Genomic DNA, 8,102 nt, shown 5'->3' with positions numbered 1-8,102 from the left:
GCGCCAAAGGGCAAGCGCGCAATATTATGGCGTATACGGCGGCGCCTTCACGGAAGCCAATCGAAACGCTCTTCAGGCGAGTCACGTGAGTTCAGCCGAAATGCTATCTCTCTTTCTCTGCCTGTACCTTCCAAAAGGGGTCAAATGGACACCCGAAGAGAGTCACGCGGCCGGGGCCCTCTTTTGACTCTTTTTTTTTCTTAGAGTGTACTACAGAGCCACAACGCTGCTTAAATCTCCTCCGCAAAAAATACCGTATAGAGGCGCCATTTCGAGCAAGGAATCGCGTTAACAGGTGCAATATAGGGCCGTAGAATAAAAGAACAGCAACCACACGTCACACGATGCGAATTGCGTAACGAGCAGGTGGTTTATAGTGTCCGACTTATTACAAAGGGCTTAGAATTAGTTATCGTGATCAGCCACATCATCAAAAAAGTGCACATAATAATTTGCATATGTGTAGCGGGCACCATAATTCTCCGCAGAAAGATGAATGATGGCATAGTAGCAGGGGCGTAGCCAGAAATTTTTTTCGGGGGGGGGGGGGCTCCTCCTCTATCTGAAGTGGGGGTCGGTTAGGCAAATGTGATGGAGTGCCATTTCGAGTGCTCTATGCAATGGCAAAAAAAATTCGGAGGGGGGTGCACTGGCCCGGTGTGCCCCCCCCCCTCCCTCCTGGCTACGCCATTGGCTACATCCTGTCCAAGGACAGAATTCTCTCCGATCCAGCCAAACTTGGGGCAGTGACAGTGTTTCCCAAACCTACATCCGTCAAACAACTGCGCAGTTTCGTAGGACTGTGCTCCTACTTGTGGCGCTTCATCCGAAACTTCGCGACTATCATATCGCTGCTCACGAAGCTCCTTGGCAGCAACGGGCCCCTCAATTAGTGGTCGCCAGAGTTCGACAACGCTTTCGGAAAGCTCCGTCGTTTGTTGACGTCTCCTCCCATACTACGCCACTGCCACCCTACGGCCCCTACAGAGGTTCACACGGACGCCAGCGGTGTTCGCCTCGGCGCTGTCCTTGCGCAGCACAAAACTGGGTTCCCGGTATATGTCGTGGCATATGCAAGTCGTACGCTTACTAAAGCCGAGACCAATTACACCGTTACGGAGAAAGAATGCCTGGCAATCATCTGGGCCCTTACGATGTTCCGACGTTATTTTTATGGTCGTCCATTTGATGTCGTCACCGACCAGGGGCGTAGCCAGAAATTTTTTTCGGGGGGGGGGGGGGTTTCAACTATACTTTATGTATGTTTGTGCGTGTGTTTGTATGTGTGCGTGCATATATAGGCAAGCAAAATCGAAAAATTTCGGGGGGGTTTGAACCCCCCAACCCCCCCCCCCCCCTGGCTACGCCCCTGTCACCGACCATCATGCACTGTGCTGTTTGCGGTCATTGAAGAATCCCTCAGGCCACCTCGCCCGTTGGGAACTTGGCCTGCGGGAGTACGACATCCGCGTGTTGTACTGAAACGAAGGTTAGCATGCTGACGCCGACGCCCTGTCGCGCTCTCCCTTGCCTGACGACAATGCCCACAGCTCAGTGTCTCACTTTGCCGTTTCTTCCCTCGGCATTCACACCATCGCTACCGAACAGCGCAAGGATCAATGGATTGCCTCACTGATAGACTTGCTGACTAATCCATCGACAACACCATCGACTCACCCGTTGCGTCGTCAAGCCCACCATTTCTACATTAACGACGATCTCCTTTACCCACGCAATTACAACACCGACGGCCGCCAGTGGCTACTAGCAATACCCCGCAGCCTGCGTTCTGACATATGCGAATCATTTCACGCTGATTCGCAGAGTGCGCACTCTGGCGTATCGACTTACCACCGCATTCGCCAACGGTACTTCTGGCGAGGGATGTACCGCTACGTGCAGAAGTTTGTTCGCACCTGCATTGATTGTCAGCGCCGCAAACCTTCAACGCACTTGTCACCAGCAGGTCTACAAGCTTTACCTTGCCCAGATCGGCCGTTTGGGCGCTTTGGCATCAATTTGTACGGGTCACTTCCTCTGACATTGGCTGGTAACTGCTGGGCCATCGTCGCTGTAGACCACCTTACGCGATACGCCGAAACTGCCGCCCTACCATTGGCTACAGCGCACGATGTTGCCTGCTCCACCGACTCATTCTGCGTCACGGTGCACCCCAGGAGCTGATCAGCGATCGAGGCCGTGTCTCCTGGTCGGAAGACGTCGCAGCCATTCTGAAAGAGCGCAACGTTGTTCACCGCAAAACTACTGCGTACCACCCGCAGACGAATGTCCTCACCGAACGCTTCAAGCGCACGCTCGGCGTGCGGTTAAAGCGTTCGTACGTCGCCGCCGATCACACATATTGGGATACCATTGTGCCCTTCGTCGCACACGCCTACAATGCCGCCCCTCAGAGCACTACTGGTTTCTCACCCTTTTTCTCATTGTACGGCAGGCACCTATCGCACGCAAACGACACAATCCTTCCCTACAAGCCGGATCGATCTGAGTGTGCGCCTATTTCCGCCACAGCCAGACTTGCTGAGGAGCGTCGCGAGCTTGCCAAGACCTTTACTACGCATGACCAAGAGCGGCAGAAGAGCATCCGCGGTGACACCACCACTTCTGCGCCCACGTTCCTTCCTGGAGCGCTCGTATAGCTCTCGGTCCCTACCACTGCAACTGGCCTCTTTTCCAAACAACTGCCGAAATACGAAAGCTTCTAACATGTCGTCGAACGCACATCCGCGGTCAACTACCTGATCGAACCCATTGAACCATTGTTGGACATGCGCCGTTGAAGGCGCGACATTGTCAACATGGAGCGCCTGAAGCCCTACGATGACCCGCTCATAGCGTCAAGCTGTTAGGTCGCCAGGCGATTCCTTTTTCATACCCGGGGTAATTGTAGCGAAGCGTTCGAACTCTGTAATGGGTCGTCCTAATCGGCTCTCCTTAGAGGACACCCTTCGTGCTGAGAGTCCGTGATCTGTCTTGACTGCCGCCGTTGTGCACCGCCGCCTGTGCCGTCAGTAAACGCCTTTACACTCCATATATTATATTATCTTCCGTTGTGTTTCAAATCTTAGATGAGGAAGGAGAAACAACACAACGGTTTCGTGCTTGTGTTCGTCTCCACAGCATTGCCACATCCAGACACCCTCACCGTATATTGTTTTCTTCAGTGTGACGTGCTCTTCAGTGTGACGTGACACACACACACACACACACACACACACACACACACACACACACACACACACACACACACACACACACACACACACACACACACACACACACACACACACACACACACACACACACACACACACACACACACACACACTCTGGAAAGAAGATAAAGAGAAAGAGGTTCGACAACGGAACCAATCTTGTTTAGTCTACTAAATGTAACTTCTAATATTAATTTAGATTACTTATCGAATTAGATTAGTAATTGTGTAGTTGCCTAAACTCGTGCGTCAAATTATATGAGGCCCATTCGTATAAATAGTTATAATTAAGCTCAGACTTGGAAGCTTATGCATATACTGCAATCCGTTAGACAAGAAGCGCAAAGACGGCCATACCACGCAGGAAAAATTACATCATTTGACGACTACCACACGCGGAGTTATGCAACTGCGCAGTCGCAAAAGTCCTATTGCGCGTTTTGCTCCCTGACCAATGGGAAGTCAACCTGAACCATCGAGTCATCCGTTCGTCGAGTGTACATCGGCAGCAGAACTGTATCTTGACCCGTATCCCACAAAAGTATGTACGTTAGATTGGCTGTGCTACCCTGGCCTTAATTGCATTCCGAGCGAACATATTTACCCGCTGTATGTACAGGTATATTTGTCACTTTTATCTATATGCTATCACCAGACCAGTGATGATGAGGTCAGAACCGTCCTATGTGGCACGCATCAATTCGTTGGTGAGTATGGAAGGCGTTGTGGGTTCGAATCCGGGAATACGGTGTCGTCGTACCTGCGAAGTGGCGGTTGATGGCCCGGGGCCAGAGGAGCGATCCCGTGCCTGCCCGAGGGCTGCTCGCTCGAATGCCAGCTACTCGAGCCGGTAGTGTCTGCCATTTGTGTCGACTGCAGCAACGATCGATGTAGTCTGAACTCTTGTCGGACGCAACCGGGGTCGTTGCACCCCTGCGGAAATCGTCGCGTCGGCACTTGCTTCCCCGCGATGCTGTGCGACGGGACCTGCAGGGGGCCAGCCTTCACACCGCTCCTGTTTTCATTAAGTTTACACCTATCGTGACAGGTCCGGTGTGCACCCCCCCTGGCTTCGCCACTGGCGGATACTTGGCAAAATTATGATTATGTATGACGTAGTGGGCACCTTGGAACTGCGCTTGTAGTTGTCGCTGCTGTTCCAGCTTTCGCTGTGACTGCGCTGCGCCTTCCGCGTAGACCTGACGTTTTTTTTTTCATTTTGCTTCAGTCGTGTAGCGAGGTGCTCCCTCCGAAGTTTTACATCCTCCATGATTTCTTCCTGCACAAATAGACCTTTTTTAAGAGCGTGGAAGGTTAGAGCAGATTACGACGCGAGCGCAAGAGAATAAACGCAGAAGCGAAAGACAGGCCCAGAAAAGCACACTGCTAGATTCTTTATACCACGCTACATTGGACGCAGTCATGTTTGATCACGTGGGGGGGGTATTGGTTGATTGCCTCAGCCGGCCTTGACACGCATGCGCACACACTCGCACGCAAACGCAGTTATGACATTTGATTTCATCCAGTGAACTCTTGAAACACGAAGTACGCGCAGCGCAAAGAAACTGTGACAAAACGTTGGCGAAGCTTACGCTAAGCCGCGCAAGGCTTGAAACAACGAAACTGGACGAAATCTGAAGACTAATCTGGTTGCTTCTAGGTTGTTTCTAGGCCTTAGCAAGGCGAAGAAGGTTGTTTCTAGGTTGCTTATAGGTCGTTGCTAGGCTTTAGCTAGGTGATGCTAGGTTGTTTCTGCGTTGATTCTCAACGCATAGAGGTTCGAGTTAAACCACAGACAGTCAAAGACAGGACATGGATGACCAAATTCCAGAGACAGAACCTCGCACTGAAACCCAGTGTTCGCACCTCTCATAGATCTACAGGCTGCTTATTGTAGTTGTACCTAGGCAGAACTTGGTTGTAGCTAGGTTGTCGGTAAAGTCGGTAGTACTCGGCAGCTTGTGAAGCTCTACCTTGGCGAGCTTGGCGTAGCTTCTTTCCGCATACACGTTTGATGACGATAGTGTTCCTCTCCATTTTGAGTGGACCAGTGGCGAGCAGTGAGATTTATCCAATTTCTGTGGCACATACCTCTTATGATGATGATAGTTTTGCGTAAGCTGCCTGGCGCATGTCCACGGCCGCATAAATTACGGCTAGCCTTAACAGCTTAGCTGTTAAAAAAAGACTTAGAGGACGCTTGAGCTTCGCCTTCAAGAGTAGAACGCGATAGCGTAACCGGGCCCCGTGCGCATCGCTTTCTCAATTGCTAGCCTGGCTTCGGTTCTCTATGCATGCTTCAACCGTGCCGCAAGGAAAGGAACGTCTGTACACGTGGCATTAGCCGTTTCAAACTATCCTGGAATGCCTACTGCAAGTACAGCTGCACAGCGCCCACTACGCCATAATTATTCCTTTTGCGAATCAGCGAAGGGCCCACTACGCAACCGTAAGGCAACACGAGAACCTATGCAGCTGCTCAGTTTGTTGGTGCTTTTGCTGCTGATGATGATTAAATATGTCTGAGCGCAAGGTAATGGGCGGGCCTTTAAAACATCCACTCGTTGCACAAGTCACATGTTTTGGCGACTGGCGCGATTCTACGCTTCTCCCACACAGAATTACATTGCGTTAATGATACTCCTCCCACTATATGACATTCATATAGTGTTTCTTTCCGAAGCAGTTTCAAGCAAAGGCGTGGCTCTGCGGTAGAACACCTGCTTGCCACGTGGAAGGCCTGGGTTCGATTCTCGCTCGAACCGAAGATTTAAATTTTATTTTCATCTGTCTCGATTTTTCAGTCACGGACAGCGCTAATATTTCGCTCACAGTCAACGACGCCGACACCGGACATTCTAAGGAGACACAGAAACAACGTAGACTGGCGCTAGTTGGTATACGTAGTTGAATGTCAGTGCCAGTGTGTCGTTTCTGTGCCTCCCTTTTGTCTCGATTTCACCGCACTACGCATACTTAGTGTACATGAAGAAGTGGACCAACTAGTCCATGAGCGTATTCTTCTAAAACACTTGAAGTCAGGCAGCAGATATTGAGACCAGTAATGAAGACATATTATCTAGAAGAAGCCGTAATACTGTGTCGACTTCAACTGGGCGCTCTCCTCCTACACCTACTACACGCAATGTATCCCGCAGCATGTACAAAAGGTCGCCAATTCTGCAATGCGCCGAAGCTACTCTATCAAATGGTCTCTGGATCCAGCGATGACCCAGAGACAGCGCCTATTCAATCGTTAACAGAAGACCAGTGGGAGGGACAGCCAACAAGCGCAAGTCCCGTGGACCAGCTTCAGCTGGTGAACAGGGCTAGGCTATCACGCGAGTGCACGACTACCTCGGATCAGCTGGCCACCCACACGCGGACATCTACAGCTTGGTCTACAGCGGCGTTTGTCCACACATTCTCGTCTGCTAGCATACGGCCGAGACGTAATCGACTATTCGGACTGGACGAGCCATTCAAAGTCACCGGAGCATTTAAAGCGCCGGAAATTTCCATCAACCGTAGAAGTTGCGATCAAAGTATATACAGGCATTCACCTGCAATTGGCGTTCACCTGCCGTGGTTACTCAGCAGCGATGGTACTGCGCTGCTAAGCATGAGAGCGCGGCTTCGATTCGCGGCCGCGGTGGCTGCGTTTCGATGGGGGCGAAATGCAAAAATGCTCGTGAATTTATACGTACGTGCACGTTAAGGAATCCCGCATGTTAAAAACAAGTCTGTTTTGGACGAAAAACGACATAGTTATTATATTTTGGCTCGTAGCTGCGTATCTGGTGGACGACATTCCTACGAGGACATGTCGAACTTCGTGGAAGAAACACCAGGCATGTTCTATATGTTTATTCGTTATAGTTCTATCGGAACGACAAACAGAACCACCACTTTTACTCAATATGTATACGACGCAGCGACAGTCATTTTTTTGACGTGAAGTGTCTTCTCCAGAAGTCGCAGTTGGCTTTTTCAGGGAAACTCGGCGCTTGCTTGTACGCGCTGTCCACGTCGTAATCCAAGATAAGAGCACCGTCGGACGAAGGTTCCCAACGGTGCCACATCATATTGGGAAGAGCGTTGGGGTTCCTGCAGTCGGGGTAACATTGTTACCGAACAGTCTGTGATAAAGTCATTGCTTTCACATGATGACCCTTAGTGGCATCTCCTTTGAAACGGGACGGTGGCGTGCAGAAATCTAACGCGACTGTTGTAACCAGATGTAATTTTATCGATCACAGTCAGGCATGTTAGCTCTCTCTCTTTAATGTATTTAACTATCGCTCTTAATACGAGCCTCTATCTCTGTAATTTTTGGCCGTGGCGGCTGCATTTTCGATGGAGGTGAAAATGTTTGAGGCCCGTGTACTCAGATTTAGGTGCACGTTAAAGAACCCCAGGTGGTCGAAATTTCCGGAGCCCTCCACTGCGGCGTCCCTGTTATCATATCGTGGTTTTGGGACGTTAAACTCCAGATATTATTATTGTTATTATTATTACTAATATTATTGCGATAGCAATTATATGGACAGTCTCGGCTGAATTTTGCCGTCGCCGTCATGCACCGTATATGTATAAGTATATATATATATATATATATATATATATATATATATATATATATATATATAAAAGCCCCAAAGAAAAATATTCAGATAAATGCTTCCGAAGCGCGGAATCGAACCAGGGACCTCTTGCTCAGCAGCGAGTGGCGCTAACCGCTACGCCACGAAACGCAGATCCTCCGCGTAGCTAACCGCGAGCGTTATATACACACCCTTTACTGCTGGACGGACTCAGAGACGGCCGGCGCTTATAAGCGTTTCTTCATTACCAGCGAGATGG

The sequence above is a fragment of the Rhipicephalus sanguineus genome, chromosome 3, assembly GCF_013339695.2.
Source record: "Rhipicephalus sanguineus isolate Rsan-2018 chromosome 3, BIME_Rsan_1.4, whole genome shotgun sequence".
In the NCBI taxonomy this organism is placed as follows: domain Eukaryota; kingdom Metazoa; phylum Arthropoda; class Arachnida; order Ixodida; family Ixodidae; genus Rhipicephalus; species Rhipicephalus sanguineus.
This window is presented reverse-complemented; position numbering follows the sequence as displayed.